General features: G+C 44.8%; 1 long non-coding RNA gene across 2 annotated transcripts; it reads left to right on the top strand.

Annotated features, from left to right (window-relative positions):
- Positions 1 to 11966: 11966 nt before the first annotated feature.
- LOC309526680 lies at positions 11967 to 15734 on the top strand. 2 transcript variants are annotated; one of them, XR_014216829.1, is made up of 3 exons: positions 11967 to 12317; positions 13449 to 13751; positions 15450 to 15734. It is a non-coding gene; the product is annotated as an uncharacterized lncRNA (long non-coding RNA). The 2 variants fall into 2 exon arrangements; XR_014216830.1 differs by having other exon boundaries at positions 15408 to 15734.
- Positions 15735 to 23183: the final 7449 nt, after the last annotated feature.

Here is a 23183-nt window from a genome sequence, read left to right as displayed (position 1 = left end):
AGTATGATGCAGCAGCAATGAAAGCTAATCCTATTCTAGGCTGCATCAACAGAAGTATAGTGTCCAGCTGAAGGAAAGTAATAGAACTGCTCTATTCTGCCTTAGTCAGACCGCACATGGAACACTGTGTCCAATTCTGGGCACCACAGTTTAAGAAGGATACTGTCAAGCTGTAACGTATGCAGAGGAGAATGACCAAGATGATAAAGGGCTTTGGAAACCCAGCCTTTTAAAAATTCTATTTCATAACGTTTATACGTTTAGATTGTGTAACTATTTTACTGTTTGATTATTTGATTGTTGTTAGCCGCCCTGAGCCCGGCTTCGGCTGGGGAGGGCGGGATATAAATAAAATGTATTATTATTATTCTTGTTGTTGTTGTTGTTGTTATTATTATTATTATTATTATTATTATTATTATACACTGCTTGATTGTAAAAACAAGCAAGCAGGCAAGCAAACCTCAAAGTGGTTTGCAAAAAGATGAAACCAGAAAACCAGGGGGGGGGGGAATTACAATACTTTAAAACATTCAAAAAGTTAAAATACTAAATCAGATTAAAATTCACACCAGCATTTCTGGGCATGTAGGTAAGCTTGTCTAAAGAAGAATGTTTCTTGCAGGTGCCTCAAAGAATAAAGCGAAGGTTCCTTCTTGATATCAATAGGCAGGGAGTTTGAAAGCTTAGGTGCTGCTACATGAAATTATCAAGTTCTTACAAATGCAGAACAGGTAGTACATGGCACCTATAGCAGTGCCCGTTCCGCCAATCAAAGCAGTTGAACAGACAGATGTGGGGTAAGCACATCTTTTAGGTAAGCAGATGCCAAGTTTTAAGAGCTTTGTGTACTAACCTGGGACACTGGTGGTGCTGTGGTCTAAACCACAGAGCCTAGGGCTTGCCAATCAGAAGGTTGGTGGTTTGAATCCCTGTGATGGTGTGAGCTCCCATTGCTCAGCCCCTGCTCCTGCCAATCTAGCAGTTTGAAAGCACGTCAAAGTGCAAGTAGATAAATAGGTACCGCTCCAGCGGGAAGGTAAACGGCGTTTCCGTGCGCTGTTCTGGTTTGCCAGAAGCGGCTTAGTCATGCTGACCACATGACCCAGAAGCTGTACCTCGGACAATAAAGCGAGATGAGCGCCGCAACCCCAGAGTCGTTCGCGACTAGACCTAATTCAGGGGTCCCTTTACCTTTATACTTACCCCAATGACCTTGGCTCGGTATCAGATTAGCAACCAGTGAGATCTCTGAGCACAGATGTTAAGTGCTAACAAGGCATCATCATACCTGCCAACAGTTGTGCTGCAGGCTTTATTTTATTTTTTTTAAAGATATTTATTGAAAGTTTTTAAAATATAGCAAAAAATGAAAAATAAACATACAAAATAAAAAACAATTAAAAACACACATTAATTTTCAATAACATAACTTCCGTACACTTATTTCCTCAGACCTCCTCACACCTCCCCTCCCTGTATTCCAATTCAGTTTGCTAGTTCAGCAAATCCATACCATTAAACTTTTACCCATTTGTGAATCTTTTTTTCATATCTCCTAAAGCATTACAGCTGGAAACCGCTTAGTTTCTATCCAACATCCTTCTAACATTCATTAATTTTACAATATTTCTTTAAATAGTCTTTAAATTTCTTCCAGTCTTCTTTCACCGACTCTTCTCCCTGGTCTCGGATTCTGCCAGTCATTTCAGCCAATTCCATGTAGTCGATCACCTTCATCTGCCATTCTTCCAGAGTGGGTAGATCTTGTGTCTTCCAATACTTAGCGATGAGTATTCTTGCTGCTGTAGTAGCATACATTACATGCAGTAAACTTCATATCTGTGGTCCATAACTGTTCCCAGTCAGCAAACATAATATTATGTCTAACATCCTGTGCCCATTTAATCATGACAGATTTCACTGTTTCATCCTGAAGTTGTGCTGCAGGCTCCAGTTCAAGTGTGAGAGAAGCCCCATGGACAGCATCTAGTGTCCTGATGAGGAATGTTATTTGGAAGATGGAGTAGCTTGTTTTCCGCTGCTCCAGAAGGTAGGGCCCAATGAAATGGATTCAAATTACAAGAAAGAAGATTCTGGCTAAACGTTAGGAAGAACTGTCTCCTCGGGAGGTGGTGGACTCTTCTTCCTTGGAGGTTTTTAAGCAGAGGTTGGATGGGCATCTGTCATGGATGCTTGAGCTGAGATTCCTGCATTGCAGGTGGTTGGTCTAGATGACCCCTGGGGTCCCTTCCAATTCTGTGATTCTCTGGTACTGCAAATCATCCAGAGATCTATCAGTAGACCGTGATCAACTGTCTGCCCATCTGTGCAGTCGCTCTGCAGTGAGATGTGGGGAGAACCTGAAATCCAGGGGCTGAATGGAATCCTCCAGATCTTTCTATCTTGCCCTTGGAACTGTCTTCACTGGCCCTTGCTTTGCACCTCAGGTGTTTTTGCCTGGCTGGAACATGTCCGGCTCTGATGATGCTGGTCTTCATGGAGGATAGAGAGGAGGTGTTAAGTGTGTGTAGAAGCTAGCCTATTGCATAAAGGCAAAAAATACATTTGCCGCCCCCCCTCTTTTTCCTTTGGCCCTGCACACCAAGGGCAAGTGGCCCTTGCAAGGTTGCCTAGAAAAGAAAGTGGCCCGTAGGGTGAAACAGTTTCCCCAGTCTTTGCCCACAACTTGTGTCTGAGCACCCTAGCAGGTCTCCTCTTTCATTCTTCCCCATGACCGCCATCTGAAAGGGGTGAAGGGATGGGGAGAAATTCCAGTGCAGTTTGCATTTACAGGAGAAGCAATTTCTGCAAGAATGTGAACCGGAATGCAGCTGGCCTTTGAAATTCCCACTCCTCCGAATTTTGCAATGCAGCTCTCTTGCTGAGTAATGCATTCAAAAATGCACATTATTAGGGTAAGGCGGACATTAAAAAAAAATATATCAGTGAAAGCAAAGTACAAAATGCATGATATTGGGGAAATTGCTTTGCAAAGAGGTGTACAGTGGTACCTCAGGTTAAGAACTTAATTCGTTCCGGAGGTCCGTTCTTAACCTGAAACTGTTCTTAAGCTGAAGCACCACTTTAGCTAATAGGGCCTCCTGCTGCTGTCGCGCCGCCGGAGCACGATTTCTGTTCTCATCCTGAAGCAAAGTTCTTAACCCGAGGTACTATTTCTGGGTTAGCGGAGTCTGTAACCTGAAGCTTCTGTAACCTGAAGCTTATGTAACCTGAGGTATCACTGTTTATTGGACAAAACTGCATACAGAAGATGAGCTTGTTCGCACTAAAATGCTGGCGATTTCTTCACAAGGGTTTAACAACAGCAACACACATTTGCAAATTGCAGGGGAAATGTGGAGAGCTGAATTTCAGCTTGGGAGAATGAGAAACGAAAGAAACCAAAACCGACAGCTCCATCCCTCCATCCTTAATCGTAGGCACCCTGAGTTCCTGGGGGTGGTGTCTTGCTGTCTGCTTCCACCATCACCCCCCCTTGGCAGTGCAGAGAAAGGAGAGGGGCTAGATCAGGAAGTGTGCAGACTGCAGAATGTGGGTCTGGGAGGAGGCAAGCATGGCAGGCTGCACTCCTTCAGTGCAGACATGTGCTCAAAATGTCTTCACATGGAACCCCAATAAACCCCACACAAGCAACAACTGCATGTGTATCCAGTGTGGGGGCATGTTTTGTGCGTGCATTTTTATGTGCTTCTAAAGCCCTATAATAGTTTTGAAGGATTAGCTGGGAACGCTGTCGTCTTTATGTTGTTTGCAAGGCTATAAACCACATTTATGACTTGGTTAAAATAACAGAAAGCGGAGCACCTCTGCACACTAATGGTGTATTTACGTTTCCTGCCTTCTCGTCCCACCTGCTTTTCTTCCCCTTGCACTTCCACCCCCCCTTCCCTGCCCTCCCCCCGCACGCACTCAGAAGACCCGTAACCACATCCCATCTCAGATCTTCCTTAAAAGCTGTCATGTTCAATTGCTTTATTAGATGATAATATATCACTTTCGCCTCCCTTTGCCAGGACTGCTTTCAAGAGCTTGTATCATAAAAAAGCACAAATAAAATATTATTGCTGTCTCTTTATGCGCGAGCTGGTATTTTCCAGGGATAATTGGGGAGCGTTCCAGGCCTTACATGAACCTAGAAGCAGGGAGCCAGGCCACCAGTCAAACAGCTGAGCAGCAGGGAGGGCATGGAAGCCGAGAGGCCGAGCTGTGCCACAGCCTTGTTGCTAAAACCTCCCTGGCCCCCTGCCACCTGCATCTAACCGCTGGACCAGGGCCGAAATGGGGAGGGGCGCACATCTGGTGGATGCCTCTCTGCCGTCTCTCCCTTCCTGCTCCAGCTATTCTGTACTACCTTCAGTGAGGCACCTCTAGGAATGGAAGTGCTTAACAGAAGAAGCTACTGGGTCCATCTAACCCTGTATTGTCTGCGCTGGCTGGCAGTGGTTCTGCAGTGGTGACCTATGATAGCTCAGCTGGTTAGAGCAGGCATAGGCAAACACCAGCCCTCCAGATGTTTTGGGACTACAATTCCCATCATCCCTGACCACTGGTCCTGTTAGCTAGGGATGATGGGAGTTGTAGTCCCAAACATCTGGAGGGCCGGAGTTTGCCTATGGCTGGGTTAAAGGGAAACTTTTAATGTTTAATAGGTTATTGTATTTTAGTGTTCTGTTGGAAGCCGCCCAAAGTGGCTGGGGAAACCCGGCCAGATGGGCAGGGCATAAATAAATTATTATTATTATTATTATTATTATTATTATTATTATTATTATTATTATTATTTATTCTGATAATGCCAAGGTTGCAGGTTCAATCCCCATGTGGGACAGCTGAATATTCCCGCATTGCAGGGGGTTGGACTAAATGATCCTCAGGGTCCCTTCCGACTCTACAATTCTATGATTCCAGGGTCTTTTCCTATCCCTGCCTGGAGATGTTGGGGATTGAACCTGAGATTTTCTGCATGCAAAGCAGATGCTCTGCCAGTGAACTATGTCCTCCCTTCTGTGAGGTTGGTTGTATGAGAGATTCATGGCTGCTTCTTCTCTCTCCTATCCAGTATTATAATTACAGTAGAGCAGGCTTCCTCAACCTCAGCCCTCCAGATGTTTTGAGACTACAATTCCCATCATCCCTGACCACTGGTCCTGCTAGCTAGACATCATGGGAGTTGTAGGCCAAAAACATCTGGAGGGCCAAGGTTGAGGAAGCCTGCAGTAGACCTAAGCCAAAATTCTCCACATTTCCCCCTTTGTCTCACCACTACTTCATCCCAGAAAAGGAAGGCTACTTTGCAGATTTTTCTTGGGCTGGTCTCCACTGTTGGTTTTTTTGGGGTTTTTTTTTTGGGTGGTGGCAGGCATTCAGGACATCTCACTAGGTCTCGGACTTAGGTGAGGATGAGAAATGGTGGCCAGGCTGCCAATGCAGTTGTGGCTGCTGCTGCCGCAACTTCCAGCAATGAAAGCAAAACTCCAAAAGCCGCAACGAATGGCAAGTCCTCATCCCTGAGAAACTGTTGGGAGAATGTCTTCTCCCCCTGGAAAAGATCGGTGAAATGGTCAACCCAGTTTCAAGAGTTCTACTTTGTTATTGTGCATTTGTGTCATCACAGCAATTGAGAAAGCTGTCCCAGCTTCTCTCATCTTTTCCATCTGTATTGTCAACACCTTCGCACCTCAACTGCCTTATGCCACACCTGAAGATTTCCTTATCATTATCTGCTGAGGGAGGGGTGGATTATGTGGGAAGCAGACTCTAGTTCCCATTTGCAGAGTATGCGGAAGACAGTCCTGGGTTGTTTGATCCTTTAATTAGTTATTTTTCCCTCCTGTAAAAACCATGCAAGACACCATGCAAGTTTAAATAACATGTAACTTTTGCTTATTCTTTCTTCTTCTTCTTTGGCAATCGCTCGTAGCCGAGTAAGATTGTCTTCCATAAACACGGTCTTAACAGTGAGTCCGTAAGTGACTGTGGAGGCCAATTCTGGATCCACACATCCTTCCACAGTGGGGACATTGGTTTCTGGGTGGGAGTTGATCACGGTGTGGATTTGTCAAGTGTGCCTTCCTCTTAGCACGTTTCTCCCTTGCATCCTGAGTTCAAGCGTCTTCAAAACCCACGACACCTTTGTTAAAGGCTGTTCTCCAATCGGAGCACTCACAGGCCATTGTTTCCCAGTTTTTGGTGTTTATACTACATTCGTTTTAGATTTCCCTTGAGAGAGTCTTTAAACCTCTTTTGTTGACCACCAGCATTACGCTTTCCATTTTAAAGTTCGGAATAGAGTAGTTGCTTTGGAAGACGATCATCAGGCATCTGCACAACATGACCAGTCCAACAAATTGGATGTTGAAGATATACTTAGTATACTTGCAGTTGCAGATTAAATACACAATGAAGTATAACTGTTAACTGTTAAGTTACAGGTAGGTAGCTGTGTTGGTCTGCCATAGTCAAAACAAAATAAAAAACTCATTCCAGTAGCACCTTAGAGACCAACTAAGTTTGCTTTTGGTATGAGCTTTTGTGTGCATGCATGGGGAGGGGTATTACTCAGAAGGGTGGTGGGAATGGGTGATTGGCTGATAGGTGTGGTAAACAGTTGTCAACAGGTCTACCACACCTATCAGCCAATCACCCATTCCCACCACCCTTCTGAGTAATACTTTCTGAGGAATACCACCCTCTCACTATATATAAAGGTCTGGTGACTTCTGTTTCAGTGTATCTGAAGAAGTGTGCATGCACACGAAAGCTCATACCAAGAACAAACTTAGTTAGTCTCTAAGGTTCTACTGGAAGGAATTTTTTTTATTTTGTTAACTGTTAAGACTGTACCAATTGCCATAACTGCCACAGAGTGTATGATGCCATAGAGTTCTACAGCTCTTGCAATTAACCCTTTATTACTACTACTACTACTACTACTACTACTACTAATTTATTATTTATACCCCACCCATCTGGATGGGTTTCCCCAGCCACTCTGGGTGGCTTCCAACACAATATTAAAATACACTAATGCCTCAAACATTAAAAGCTTCCCTAAACAGGGCTGCCTTCATATGCATTTTGGATGCTAACATCCCACGGATTATAGGTCTGGGAAAGGGTTGGATACTGTGCAGAAGGATGTCCAGGGCCACCCTACTCAACAAACGCTCCTAAAATAATCTCTACACCCTTTGGACAATTTAAACTCAAGTCTTTCTGCAATTGGGCCTTTGGACCTTATTGACTATTGTTCCCTCCAATGAAACCCTGCAGTGGAACCATCACCGATTTTCTTTATTTATTGCAATGATATCTACCAAAGGAGCTCAATGCATACATGGTTCTCTCTACCCCCCCCACTCCATTGTATCTTCACATCAGCCCAGTGAGGTAGACTCAGCTGAGAGACAGTGAATAGCCCAAAGCCACTCAGTGAGCTTTGTGGCCGACTGGAGATTTGAATTCTGATAACCCAAGTCCTAGTTCAACACACTAATCACTACACCACACTGAGTAGTCAATGGTTGTCATGGAATATCTTGCAAGCAAGGCTTCTGTTTTGTCCATAGCTGTCAACTTACAGATTTGAAAATAAGGGACCAGCAGCCTCGAAAATAAGGGATCAGCAGCTAAAATAAGGGATCAACAATTACTTTGATAAAATACATATTTTGTTGCGTGCAAATGGCTTTAGATACCTATTAGGTCCATAAATTGCCATATAGCATATATTCAACACAAAAAAACAGCAACAATTTGTTGTTGACAAAGCACAGCTGGACATAGAAAGGGCCCCATTACCTTCAGTAGCTTATTTAAGGGACATCATCAATAAGGGACAGCAGCGGGACATGGCGCTAGGATAAGGGACTGTCCCGCCAACTAAGGGACGCTTGACAGCTATGGTTCTGTCTGTGCCCAAGACAGTGTACTGCTACCTGAAGCAAAACACCCTCTGGCAGTGTCGGATTTATGTATAGGCTAAACAAGCTATAACTTAGGGCCCTACTCTCTTGGGGCCCCCAAAAATCTTAAAGGGGGGAAAAACTGGATGTACATTTCCAAAATATAAGATAAAAAACAAATAAAATAAAACCTACTTACAGCGACAGTGTTTTGTGTTGTGTAGGCTTCTATGATGTAAGTAATGGGCCCTGCCTGTTATATAAAGGGCCCCATTAACTTCAGTAGCTTAGGGCCTCATCAAACCTAAATCTGGCCCTGCCCTCTGGGGTCAGTACTTTAAAATGTCTTCCTGCATCATTCAGAGACCCAGTTCCTGCCTTCAGCTTACCCTTCTTCTCTAGCTCACTGAACTAGTGCGGCCTGAGCTACTATAGTATGGGTAGGCAAACAAAGCCCGGGGGCTGGATCCGGCCCAATTGCCTTCGAAATCCGTCTCGTGGACGGTCCGGGAATCAGCATGTTTTTACATGAGTAGAATGTGTCCTTTTATTTAAAATGCATCTCTGGGTTATTTGTGGGGCATAGGAATTTGTTCATTCCCCCTCCCAATATATAGTCCAGCCCCCCACAAGGTCTGAGGGACAGTGGACCGGCTTCATGCTGAAAAAGTTTGCTGACCCCTGTACTATAGCCTCACAGAAGTACCTATCCATTGATAGCAAACTGTCCCAAATTCCTCTTGACCTGAATGTCGTTCTATCCTGGCTGGGGAGATAGAGAGCTCTGGTCTCAGATGTTGCCTCCCTGCTTCTCAGCCAATGGGATCTAGCACTGAGCTCCCCTGGGCAGGGTGTCTGTGGTCAAAGGTAGAAAAAGTTGTACTGACCTGCTTCCCACTAGGAATTTCCTTCTTTGATGGGAGCCAAAAGAAAACCACAACAAGTGCTTCATAATGGGAAGTCACTTTCCCTTGGGCTACCCAGCAGAGGTCACTCTGACCAGACATGTGTGTGTATCTGTTTTCTAAATAACAGCTTCCTGTCGATGAGCCAATAGTGGACGGGTTACTCCTGCTGAATTTTCAGCTTATTTGTCCTGAGTTTACACTAGCAGAATGCATATCAGTGAGTGCTGATTTGAAATGCCTTTAATTGACAGCCCATGTGAACTGAAAACTGTCCTCTGTGGCTGCTGTAGGGTTGCCACATTTCATGGCATAGATTGAACAGAAACTACATGCCACCCTTTGACTTTTTAAGCATGCTGTCACTACCATTATAAGGGCGGGTAGGAAATAAGATGCCTGTCACAAGGCTGCATTTATGATGTTGTTGCAACGATGACAGACAGCCTTACTAACGTGTTGAGTGACATCATTGATCAATATGAGCATGCCCACGGCTTAGGCCACTCCTGCCAAGGTTCCTGATGTCATGGCTGGCAAAGTGAAGGGAAGACAAGTGGGAGTACTGTATTTGAAATTTGAAATAAGATTCAGCTGCCAGCCCATTTGGCATGGAACTGTGAGGGTGTCCTCTTGCCCTTAGTCTCAGGTGGGAAAATGTCTTGGGCCAGCCCAGGTAGGAACAATAGGCTGTAGACTTCAGGATCTGACACCAGGTGGAAGGTATTTTCATCTCTGGCAATGGCTCAAATCATAAAGGATATCTCTGACATGAATTGCTGTTTGGGTGCCTTTAAAGTGGTGCTGTGGTCTAAGCCACAGAGCCTTGGGCTTGCCGATCAGAAGGTCGGCGGTTCGAATCCCCGTGATGGGGTGAGCTTCCGTTGCTCGGTCCCTGCTTCTGCTAACCTAGCAGTTCAAAAGCACGTCAAAGTGCAAGTAGATAAATAGGTACCACTCTGGCGGGAAGGTAAATAGAGTTTCCGTGCGCTGCTCTGGTTCGCCAGAAGCGGCTTGGTCATGCTGGCCACATGACCCGGAAGCTGTACGCCGGCTCCCTCGGCCAATAAAGTGAGATGAGCGCCGCAACCCCAGATTCATCTGCGACTGGACCTAAAGTCAGGGGTCCCTTTACCTTTACCCTTTAAAGTGGTAGGAGCAATTCTTAGTGTGTGTGTTTGTGAGAGAGCTGTGTTTGTGCTTGCGTATATTTGTTATTAACATAAAACCCCAAAGGGTTTCAGCTGGGATCTATGTCAAAATGCAAAGGAGGAGTTCTGGTCTCCCTGCCAAATTCCAGAGAGGCCAGGATTTGGCCATGGCCTGCCTCCAAAGGAACAGACACCATGATGCAATCTCTCCTTACAGCTGTCAGTAGAGACTTCCCTGACCAATATGCCACACCAGGAGGGATGCTTTCTGATTTTACTGCTTAGCTCTCACTCTCCGAGATTCATAGCCGCTCAACACAGGCTGGGCAAGGGTGGTGAGCAAGAGGCATTGCTTGTCTTGCTTCTTCGCCCAATGAAGCTAGTGTGATATAAAGGTGCAGGAGTTACCTCTGATGGCCTTTTGTGCAATTGAGCTTGAAGACTAGCTTGAGGACACTTGCTATTTTTAATTCCTTTAGGAAAAACAAAAATCAAATAGAGAGGTATTTCTGTTTTGAGGCGCCACTGGACTGCTTTCCACATGAAAAACCACTGGAAGGTTCTAAATGTAACCGCTGTGAGACATGTGGGTATAAAGTGGTATACAAATTTAATTAATTAATAAGAATAAGAATAATAGCATATTAGGGAGAAGGGGTCAAGCCTGGCTTTCCCACTGATACGCTTAATTTTCTACATGCAAGGGGATTTTTAGGCTGCCCTTCATTTTCTTCGCGTAAGGAATTTTCAAGACTGTCACTATTTTGCAGAAGTGATTCAGGTGCACACCATAAATTTCAGTTTGTGCAATTAAAGTTGATTAAAGTGCTCTGATGCCTTAGTGCAGCAAAACCACTTCTTAAAACAAACTGACATTTTGAAGTTAGGAAAGTGACAAGGAAATGGATTGAAAAGTATGGGATGAACAAATGATTAACAGGAAGACGCAAATCAAAAGGAGTGTGTTCTTGTTTAGCCACCCTTTAAACAAATCGGGACAGATGGTCAAAAAAGATACGATATAGTCCTGTTACTAGGTAAGAGTTATACAAAGAAATCAGGGAGTATGGTACATAAAAAGGTAATCTGGAAGAGCCCTTAAGCACTGAGGATTCAAAACATGGTCCAGCGCTTGTGTATGAGTGGTACAGTCCCCTAAGAACCCTGCCATGTGGTTTTCCTAAATTTGCAAATCAGCCATGAATGTTCTTTGGTTCTCAGGTGTTGTCGACTCCCATCATCAGGACTCCCATCATCCGATGTTGTCAGCTCCCATCATCGCGAGTCAGATTAGCCAATGGTCAGGGATGATGGGAGTTGTAGTCCAAGAGCATCTGGGGGCTCACAGTTGAGGAACACTGACAAGCTCCATGCAGAAGGCAGCCCCTTCCTACCTCAATGGCACCCACACATCCCCTGCAGCCGCATTTATTGATTTATCTTAATAGCCATGATGAAACAGACACATTTTCCTCCATCTGCATCTCACTCCAGAGCAGCCTGCTGAAATGGGTTTAATTTTGCCCAGTTTGTTGGGTTTGCCTCCCCCCCCCCATAAATTGGGGAAAATTCTTTGCCAATATCAGATTCCTCTCCCAGTGTTGCTGTGCAGGTAACTTGGTTTCACTGCACAATTATTATCATCACCATAATAATATGGCAGCAACAGGGGACACACTGGTTGAAGAGGCAGAATTACACCAGCACAGACACAGGCCAGGTACAAATGGCAACAAAGCCAGAGACAACTCAGACTGCTGAAGAAGCATCCTTGCTCTGTGCTTCTTGGGGGCATCTAGTGTTCTCTGGGGTACCTCCCTCCGAATAACTCCCTGACCTGAGCTTGTATAACTTAGAATGATCACGATCATGGTAAAGAGAAATTGGCTTCACACCAGAAAAGAGTAATAGTCACCCATCACTTTTGAGCACAGCAGTTTAGATTTACGCGCTAACTTTCTTTAACCTTCTGACAATGGGCATCATTTTGCATGTGTTCCAGGAAATCCTTTTCAAGAAGGCATGTAAGTTCATGTTCACCTGGTGTCTTAAGCATAGATAGTCACCAAAAAACAGAACTTGCCTGTTCCTGCTTTGTTAATGAAAGGTTATGAGTCACAGTTGGTGCCACCAACAGACTAGAAGCTAATGAGAAACAAATAAAAAATAATGTAAAGATGAAACACAGAGGTGGTGAAAGAGGACAATGGCAACACAGTTCATCACCTCTGTCTGGTATTTAGGATGGGGGAAGTTCATGGAATTCTAATCTGGGTTCGGATAGGCTCAAAAATAAGCCATGGACATTTCCTAATATTTTGGAGAATGTTGTTGTTGTTGTTTAGTCGTTTAGTCGTGTCCGACTCTTCGTGACCCCATGGACCAGAGCACGCCAGGCACTTCTGTCCTCCACTGCCTCCCGCAGTTTGATCAAACTCATGCTAGTGGCTTCAAGAACACCATCCAACCATCTCATTCTCTGTCGTCCCCTTCTCCTTGTGCCCTCCATCTTTCCCAACATCAGGGTCTTTTCCAGGGAGTCCTCTCTTCTCATGAGGTGGCCAAAGTATTGGAGCCTCAGCTTCAGGATCTGTCCTTCCAGTGAGCACTCAGGGCTGATTTCCTTCAGAATGGAGAGGTTTGATCTTCTTGCAGTCCATGGGACTCTCAAGAGTCTCCTCCAGCACCATAATTCAAAAGCATCAATTCTTCGGCGATCAGCCTTCTTTATGGTCCAGCTCTCACTTCCATACATCACTACTGGGAAAACCATGGCTTTTACTATACGGACCTTTGTTGGCAAGGTGATGTCTCTGCTTTTTAAGATGTTGTCTAGGTTTGCCATCGCCTTTCTCCCAAGGAGCAGGCGTCTTTTAATTTCGTGACTGCTGTCACCATCTGCACTGATCATGGAGCCCAAGAAAGTAAAATCTCTCACTGCCTCCATTTCTTCCCCATCTATTTGCCAGGAGGTGATGGGCCCAGTGGCCATGATCTTCGTTTTTTTGATGTTGAGCTTCAGACCATATTTTGCGCTCTCCTCTTTCACCCTCATTAAAAGGTTCTTTAATTCCTCTTCACTTTCTGCCATCAAGGTTGTGTCATCTGCATATCTGAGGTTGTTGATATTTCTTCCGGCAATCTTAATTCCGGCTTGGGATTCATCCAGCCCAGCCTTTCGCATGATGAATTCTGCATATAAGTTAAATAAGCAGGGAGACAATATACAGCCTTGCCGTACTCCTTTCCCAATTTGGAACCAATCAGTTGTTCCATATCCAGTTCTAACTGTAGCTTCTTGTCCCACATAGAAATTTCGCAGGAGACAGATGAGGTGATCAGGCACTCCCATTTCTTTAAGAACTTGCCATAGTTTGCTGTGGTCAACACAGTCAAAGGCTTTTGCATAGTCAATGAAGCAGAAGTAGATGTCTTTCTGGAACTCTCTGGCTTTCTCCACTTAGGCTTATTTCTGAGCCCATTCTTAGTAAAAGCAAGGGCTCAGCCTGGTTCAGGGTCACTTGAGTGGTCACAAGTGATACTCCACAATGCTGTGGCGATCTGTGATGTCATCTGCATAGTGTTTATGAGGGAACAATGAACCTAGTCAGTATCTGTCATGTGAGTTGCAGGCTATTCTGTCTCAGGTTTTATACTTGACCAGAAGGACAGGGAATGAGGATCCCCACAGCTCAGGATTCTTCCCCAGGAGATGCTCCCAGCGCAGGATTAAAGCCAAAGGGAAGATATAGAGGGGTGGAGAACAGGTAGGGGATCTGTTCCTGATCTTCCCGAGAGCACATCTGTCTGAGAGACCTCACATCCAACCTTCCTCTTGGACCTAATGCATTTGCTAGACAGCAGCTAGGATCAGTCCTGGCAGAGTGAGACTTTTGGGCAGGTTGTCCACAGCTCATTCAGTTGAATGAGCAGAAGGGTCCCCAAACACAGTAGGAATGGCTTGCCACATTTTGAAGTAAATACACCCAGTGAAGTAATAGCCAACTATCAGACTCCCTGTTAGGGAGAGTCCTCTGAGTCCCAGCACATTCGCTTATTTCAGAGCCCAACGGGCAGGACCCTAAGTCCTGAAAGGTGGGGAGAAGGACACTTCTTTTTACTGGATTCCTGTTGGCTATTTTATAAAATGTTTTTAAAAGCCAGTGTGGTGTAGTGTTTAAGAGCGGTGGACTCATAATCTGGTGAACTGGGTTTGCTTCCCCGCTTCTCCACATGCTGGTGACCTTGGGCCAGTCACACTTCTCTGAAGTCTCTCAGCCCCACTCAGCTCACAGAGTGTTTGTTGTGGGGGAGGAAGGGAAAGGAGATTGTTAGCCACTTTGAGACTACTTAGGGTAGTGATAAAGCGGGGTATCAAATCCAAACAATTCTTCTTCTTCTTCACCAAGACTTGCCACCTGGCTTCCAACCCAGAATCCCTTTGGCTCTGTGGGTCTACTCCATTCTTCCTATTCCTCCTTTCCCTTTGGTTCCTTACTTGCCACTTTCCCTAACAGATGTACCGAGCTGCCCCCAACATTGGGTGGGGAGTGTCGCACATGCATGATGCCACAGGTGTGCACCCTCTCAATCTGGCTGGGACAACCCGGTCCCCCACCCAACCCCCACTGCCGGCCGCCTTACCTTCTTAAAAGGGACGCACCAGTGCGAACACGCTTTGCCCTGGTGTGATGTTTGGAGGATCGCCACAGAATTGGGGGGGGGCTGGGTCCATCCTGAAAAATATTGGGGATGACTCCCCTGTTACTTAAGCACTGGCCATGCTGGCTGGGGCTGACCGGAAATGGAGTCCAACATCTAAAGCACCATAGATTCCCCACCCATCAGCTTAGGGCACACCCATGCTCAGCGTGTAGACAGGTTTAACAATAATTCCCTTTCCCCAAGGAAATTGGGAACTGTAGTCCTGCGAGGGGGAGCTGGGGTTGGTAACATGGGACTCTCAACATCTCACCACATTGTAATTCCCAGGAATCTTTGAGGGAAGCTATGACAGTAAAGCTAAATATAAAACCCAATATAAGCTTGTAGATAGGGCAGGATCTCCCTTTCTCTCCCTCTCTTGTTGTGAGATTTATTGAATCAATTGGATAATTTAATGACTGTGTGCAGCTAGGCATTGCTGTTTAACGACAGTAAATTAGATTATAAAAAACCCCTCCAAGAATCAATTTGGACTGTATTTTAATGATCGGCTGCATTCCCCCCCCCTTTTTGTATGGGGAATGATAATTTGTTGTTTTTTGCTATGATTCTGTCTTGACTATTTCTTAAGTTGTAAAATGTCAAAGTCTTTATCAATAAAAAAAATAATGTATGAGAGGGAGACATTAATGCTCAAAACTCGTACGCAGGCTAGATCCAGTTAGGGGCTTCAGTCTGACACAAGTTTGCTGTCATAGGAAGCTGCCATGCACTTGAACCTTGGTTCTCTGGGATTTCAGATGGGATTTTCCCAACCCTACCTGAAGAGGTGGGAGATTGAACCAGGAGCCTTCTGCAAGCAAAGTTACTGATGTTTGAAGAGGATAGTGCAGAATCAAAACTCTTATTATATATTTCTTGGTGGTGGCCAGATGGACTAATGCCCACGGGTGGATAAAAACATTGAACTTTTCCCCTTAACATCTGGTTTAATAAGGCCCTGAATATTGCAGTTTCCGGGGAAAAAATGACTCATTTGATGCATGTTTCACAAGGTGCCACTAAGTCAATGAATTCTGTTGCTACATGGAGAATGTTGTTGATGTATCTTAAAAAACAAACTTATGGCTGGTGCTTTCCCACTGAATTTGATTACAATGGTACTAATTGCATATGACTATACAGTGGTGCCTCGCAAGACGAAATTAATCCGTTCCACGAGTCTCTTCGTCTAGCGGTTTTTTTGTCTTGCGAAGCAACCCTATTAACGGCTTAGCGGATTAGCGCTATTAGCGGTTTAGCGGCTATTAAAGGCTTAGCGGCTATTAAAGGCTTAGCGGATTAGCGGCTAAAAGGCTATTAGCGGCTTAGAAAAGGGGGGGAAGCGGAAAAAAATTGGAACACTTGCAAGACGTTTTCGTCTTGCAAAGCAAGCCCATAGGGAAAATCGTCTTGCAAAGCAGCTCAAAAACGGAAAACCCTTTCGTCTAGCGAGTTTTTCGTCTTCCGAGGCATTCGTCTTGCAGGGCACCACTGTATAGTACCTTACTATCGGCCTTCTTTGTTTCCACAAAAATAATATTCCCATTTTCTTGACTGATCCTAGATTGAACCTTTCTATGTTCCCGAGTAATATCTAATTATGCATCATGGATCTACAATGGTTCTTTGCTTTGTTGGATTGTCTAATGTTTTGATTACTCATGGGTTCATGGAATCATAGAGTTGGAAGGGAACTCCAGGGGTCATCTAGTCCAACCCCCTGCAATGCAGGAATCTCAGCTAAAGCATCCATGACAGATGGCCATCCAACCTCTGCTTAAAAACCCCTAAGGAAGGAGAGTCCACAACCACAGCTCTTTATGACAGTTCTTCCTGATGTTTAGTCAGAATCTCCTGTCTTGTAACTTGAAGGCAGTGGTTCAAATATATAAAAGGATGTCATATAGAGGAGGGAGAAAGGTTGTTTTCTGCTGCTCCAGAGAAGCGGACACGGAGCAATGGATCCAAACTACAAGAAAGAAGATTCCACCTAAACATTAGGAAGAACTTCCTGACAGTAAGAGCTGTTCGACAGTGGAATTTGCTGCCAAGGAGTGTGGTGGAGTCTCCTACTTTGGAGGTCTTTAAGCAGAGGCTTGACAACCATATGTCAGGAGTGCTCTGATGGTGTTTCCTGCTTGGCAAGGGGTTGGACTCGATGGCCCTTGTGGTCTATTCCAACTCTATGATTCTATGGTTCGAGTCCTACCCTCTAGAGCAGGAGAAAACAAGCTTGTTCCTTCTTCCATGTGACAGCCCTGAAATAGTTGCAGATGGCTATCCTATCTCCTCCCAGTCTCTTCTTTTCCAGGCTAAACATAACCAACTCCCTCAACCGTTCCTCATAAGGCTTGGTTTCCAAACCCATGCTAGAACTGAAATATTAAATTGCTATTTCCCAATAAAATGGTGCTGTGGCACTTCTGGGAAGCTTGAGTGGTGCCTCTGAGGTCAATGTGTTTATACTGTACGTAAAATGGGTTTGCTTCAGACTGTCAATCACATTTAATTCCCATTGAAATCAACTGAGCCAAAGTTCATCATGACTAATTCCACAAAGCTTATGTTGTCCTTGAAGGTGCCACAAGTCTCTTTGTTGTTTTTCCTGCAATAGACTACATGGCTACCCTTCTCTATTTTTCCCACCTCCCACTTCCTAGCAATTTCTCCTCCCACTTCCTAGCAACAATGATTTCATTATAAAGTTGATCTAGTTTGGTCGTATGACATACATTGGCAAAGAGCAGTAATTCAGACAGAATGATTCCTCATTCAGAAAGCATTGCCTTTACTCTGAATGAGCTTCGCTTGCACTCAGTGGGATCATGTAGCCAAATTTGATTGGGTATGTGATGGTGAGGCCTCAGCTATTAGGAAGAAGGCATTTTGAAGGGGGGAAATTGAGCTGAAAAAGCAACTGATTGAAAATGTAAAAAAGATTAATTATGGTGCTGTTGTCTGAAAGCCAGGATGGGAGAGGGGTGTGATCTAAGATGCATGGGGACGGGGGAAGCAATATGTGGGAAGAAAGACCTGCAATGTCATTACACAAGGGTAGGGCACTTTTTACAGGGGAGAAGGTTTTTTGCAAAAACCAAGCCCTTCATTTGACTTATTCCTACTACCGGTAATTTGCCTCCAATATCCTCCTTTGCTAATTTTGCTGTTGTATCATCTGCCGCTATAGAATCACTGATTCTTGATTTCAGTATAATATTGGGCATCGCTGGCAACGGCACATGATGATATTTTTATATGACCATATTTAATAGTTGGCATGCAACCACATTCAATATTTAACTGTATTTGATGGCTAGCATGCAATGGTATTTAATACCTGTCAAGGCTGGGCCATGGGCAGCAGTCTAAGCTGGGAAACAGGAGTTGAGAGATAATGCCATTATTCTTCAGCCAGGACTGAAGAATAAGTGAGACATAAAGGACTGAGCAGGAAACAGGACTGAGGAGCATGTCACAAATCAACGTATGCAGGTCTTGCTATCTGAACACAATGTGTCCTCAGGAAAAGGCTTGTTAGGCAAGTATTTGCATAAAGAGTCAATGGTTTCCATTGATTCCTATAGGGAAATTTCTAATGTGTTCCCGAGCACGGAATTTTGGCCCCCAAATGATAAAAAAAGCCCTCTGAAACCTTGCAAATGGCAAACAATGAAGGGAAAATGCTCTTTTATTTGTCCAATCTCTCGTCCACCCTCCCTCCCACCACGGTTTCTATCAAAACAGATGCCACAGACCATCAAAACACAAAAAGTAGAGTTTGTTTAAGGTTGGTTATCTGTTTATGGTACTACATGCTGGTGTGGCTGTTTGGATATCTGAATATGTGTATAGCAAGCTTTGGGTACTAATTCATTATGTTTGGATGAGTGATTTTTTTGTATAACGAGCATTGGGATAGTAGGATCTGCATGTACTATGTGTTACCACCACAATTGGAGGCGTTAGACTTCTAAATGTTGATTGTTAGGAATCACAAGTGGGGAGAGTGCTGTTGTGCTCCTGTCCTTTTTGTGAGGTTCTCACATAAGGGCATCTGGTTGGCTACTTTGAGAATAGGATGGTGGACTAGATGAGTCTCTAGTCTGCTCTAGCAGGGCTCTTATGTTCTTAGAACCGAGGAACAATCCAGAAGATCAAAGAGCAAGTTAGGAATGAAGGACAAGCCAGAACTCAGGATCATGAAGCAAGCCAGAATGAGGACTGAAGAGCAAGTCAGCCCCAAAGAGTGAGCCCAAAGTTTGGTCCAAAGGGCAATAAAAGGATTTTAAATATTCTAGACCTCAGGAAAACCTTGTTTCAAAAACAAGGCTTAACTGGAACAGGAATTTGATTTGCAGTTCTTCCTGTCGAGGAATATACAGTGACCAGTTTGGGAGGTCCTCAAGGTTTAGGGATGAGAACACAATACTAACAATTTTGAGAATTGTTGTTGTTTAGTCGTGCCCGACTCTTCGTGACCCCATGGACCAGAGCTCGCCAGGCACCCCTGTCTTCCACTGCCTCCCGCAGTTTGGTCAAACTCATGCTGGTACCTTCAAGAACACTGTCCAACCATCTCGTCCTCTGTCATCCCCTTCTCCTTGTGCCCTCCTTCTTTCCCAGCATCAGGGTCTTTTCCAGGGAGTCTTCTCTTCTCATGAGGTGGCCAAAGTACTGGAGTCTCAGCTTCAGGATCTGTCCTTCCAGTGAGCACTCGGGGCTGATTTCCTTCAGAATGGAGAGGTTTGATCTTCTTGCAGTCCATGGGACTCTCAAGAGTCTCCTCCAGCACCATAATTCAAAAGCATCAATTCTTCAGCGATCAGCCTTCTTTATGGTCCAGCTTTCACTTCCATACATCACTACTGGGAAAACCATAGCTTTAACTATACAGACCTTTGCTGGGAAGGTGATGTCTCTGCTTTTGAGACTATGTCGCTTCAAACAGCAAACTCCATTTTGGAAATAATGCCTTGTAGCCAATCTTAGCCATAGTCAGAGTAGATCCATTAATATTCATGGTCAAAACTAATTTAGGTCCATTACTTTCAGTGGTTCTTCCTCAACCTCGGCCCTCCAGATGTTTTGAGACTACAATTCCCAGCATCCCTGACCACTGACACTGCTAACTAGGGATCATGGGAGTCGTAGGCCAAAAACATCTGGAGGGCCGAGGTTGAAAAAGCCTGTTCTACACTGAGCACTGCAAATAACAAGGCCAGTGGAAGTGATGGTATTCCAGCTGAACTGTTTAAAATTTTAAAAGATGATGCTGTTAAGGTGCTACACTCAATATGCCAGCAAGTTTGGAAAACTCAGCAGTGGCCAGAGGATTGGAGAAGATCAGTCTACATTCCAATCCCAAAGAAAGGCAGTGCCAAAGAATGCTCCAACTACCACACAATTTCACTCATTTCACATGCTAGCAAGGTTATGCTTAAAATTCTACAAGGAAGGCTCAAGCAGTATGTGGACCGAGAACTCCCAGAAGTGCAAGCTGGATTTAGAAGAGGCAGAGGAACCAGAGACCAAATTGCAAACATGCGCTGGATTATGGAGAAAGCTAGAGAGTTCCAGAAAGACATCTACTTCTGCTTCATTGACTATGCAAAAGCCTTTGACTGTGTTGACCACAGCAAACTATGGCAAGTTCTTAAAGAAATGGGAGTGCCTGATCACCTCATCTGTCTCCTGCGAAATCTCTATGTGGGACAAGAAGCTACAGTTAGAACTGGATATGGATCAACTGATTGGTTCCAAATTGGGAAAGGAGTACGGCAAGGCTGTATACTGTCTCCCTGCTTATTTAACTTATATGCAGAATTCATCATGCGAAAGGCTGGGCTGGATGAATCCCAAGCCGGAATTAAGATTGCCGGAAGAAATATCAACAACCTCAGATATGCAGATGACACAACCTTGATGGCAGAAAGTGAAGAGGAATTAAAGAACCTTTTAATGAGGGTGAAAGAGGAGAGCGCAAAATATGGTCTGAAGCTCAACATCAAAAAAACGAAGATCATGGCCACTGGGTCCATCACCTCCTGGCAAATAGATGGGGAAGAAATGGAGGCAGTGAGAGATTTTACTTTCTTGGGCTCCATGATCAGTGCAGATGGTGACAGCAGTCACGAAATTAAAAGACGCCTGCTCCTTGGGAGAAAGGCGATGGCAAGCCTAGACAACATCTTAAAAAGCAGAGACATCACCTTGCCAACAAAGGTCCGTATAGTAAAAGCCATGGTTTTCCCAGTAGTGATGTATGGAAGTGAGAGCTGGACCATAAAGAAGGCTGATCGCCGAAGAATTGATGCTTTTGAATTATGGTGCTGGAGGAGACTCTTGAGAGTCCCATGGACTGCAAGAAGATCAAACCTCTCCATTCTGAAGGAAATCAGCCCTGAGTGCTCACTGGAAGGACAGATCGTGAAGCTGAGGCTCCAATACTTTGGCCACCTCATGAGAAGAGAGGACTCCCTGGAAAAGACCCTGATGTTGGGAAAGATGGAGGGCACAAGGAGAAGGGGACGACAGAGAATGAGATGGTTGGATGGTGTTCTTGAAGCCACTAGCATGAGTTTGATCAAACTGCGGGAGGCAGTGGAGGACAGAAGTGCCTGGCGTGCTCTGGTCTATGGGGTCACGAAGAGTCGGACACGACTAAACGACTAAACAACAACAACAACAACACACTGAGTTTTACACTGAGTAGACTCATTGAAATTAATGGACCTAACTCAGTCATGTTTATTAATTTCAGTGGCTCTACTCAGAATAAAATTTAATTGAATGCAGTGCCACTCATATTGTCCAATCTTAAAATAGATCCCCCCCCCCTTTTTAAGGATTTTGTTCCTCCAAAAATACATTTGGGATTCATTTTGGGGGTGCAGCCTTTAATCTCTCTAGCCTACTGTATGCTGTCCCCCAAACTGCTGGGGGGGGAGAGAGATTGTGCTCCCAACATGAATAAGTCGTTGAGACTGATTTCAGGTCCCCTACTCTATGGTGATATACATCAGCTGAACAGTTTTAATATTCCTCCAGGAGAGGGCAGTGTTAGCTACCTTCCCAGAGATTAGCCCTTCCTAGCTGCTTTGCGCCATGTGCCAAGCACACCTCCTGGGTCAGCAGAAGTACCACTTGCATCATAAACAAGTGATACATGCACAGTGTCTGGGCCTGCCCTGTTGCCCATGCTGTAAAATGCTGCAGGTCTGAGGCTGGCTGGTTTTGTGTGTGTGTCTCTCTTTTGCCCCAGCCCCCCCCCCCGCCATGCACACTTTTTGTCAATCTAAGATCGCTAGAGTAATAAAAAGGCGAGAGACGGAGTCAGAGGCAAGCCTCCTCCCATTCCCATTTAGAAATCCCTGGAGTCAGCCTGTCTTATGTGTGCTGAGATAAGTCGGCTGCCAAGCCTGGAAGTGGCTTTGTTTCTGCAGCTCAAAATCATATTTGGAGCGACGTGAACATCTGCAAATGAATGAGAGTTTCGCTTGTCAAGTCGCTGGAGAAGAAATACGACCCTGGGAGAGCAGTTCTCTCGTATCCTTTGGCCATTTCCAACACACGTTGCTCTTGGTTTCTCCTTGTATCGTGGAGTCAGCACAGGATGCAAAGGTAGCATTTCGGCTCCTTTGTCAACAACAACAAGCCATTGGATCCATAAATATGCCCCCATTTCCCTCTGCATTGGGGTAGCCAATGTGGTCCCTTCCAGTAGTTACTGAACAACAGCTCCCATCATTCCTGACCATCAGCCATGCTAACTAGGGCTGATGGGAGTTGGAAAGCAGCACATTGGCTTCCCCTGCTCTGCATGGTCTAGTAGCTCTCACACGTCATCTTTGAAGTCAGACCAGTACATTTCCGAGCACAATTCAAAGTGTTGGTGCTGACCTTTAAACGGCCTTGGTCCAGTATACCTGAAGGAGTGTCTCCATCCCCATTGTTCTGCCCGGAAACCGAGGTCCAGCTCTGAGGGCCTTCTGGTGGTTCCCTCGCTGCGAGAAGCCAAATTACAGGGAACCAGGAAGAGGGCCTTCTCGGTGGTGGCACCCGCCCTGTGGAACGCCCTACCACCAGTTGTCAAAGAGAAGAACAACTACCAGAGTTTTAGAAGACATCTGAAGGCAGCCCTGTTTAGGGAAGCTTTTAATGTTTAATAGACTATTGTATTTTTATATTCTGTTGGAAGCCACCCAAAGTGGCTGGGGAAACCCAGTCAGATGGGCAGGGTATAAATAATAAATATTATATTATTATAATATTATTATTGTACTTCAATTGATAAATTTTATGAATCTTTGGGAAACAGAGCAACTCCTGAGAGTATGTAAGTATCTTGAAAAGAAAAGAAGAGTGAAGAACAGTGTTATATATATAAAAAACAACTGCTCCCTTTCCCTTATGGGGTATTTCAGAGCCCATATAGAGTCCTTAAGTGGGTTCCCTATTGGTAGGAGAAAATAACAGAGGCCAGCCAGAGTATA

The sequence above is a fragment of the Podarcis vaucheri genome (assembly GCF_965113315.1).
Source record: "Podarcis vaucheri genome assembly, chromosome: 2".
NCBI classification, from domain to species: domain Eukaryota; kingdom Metazoa; phylum Chordata; class Lepidosauria; order Squamata; family Lacertidae; genus Podarcis; species Podarcis vaucheri.
This window is presented reverse-complemented; position numbering and strand designations above follow the sequence as displayed.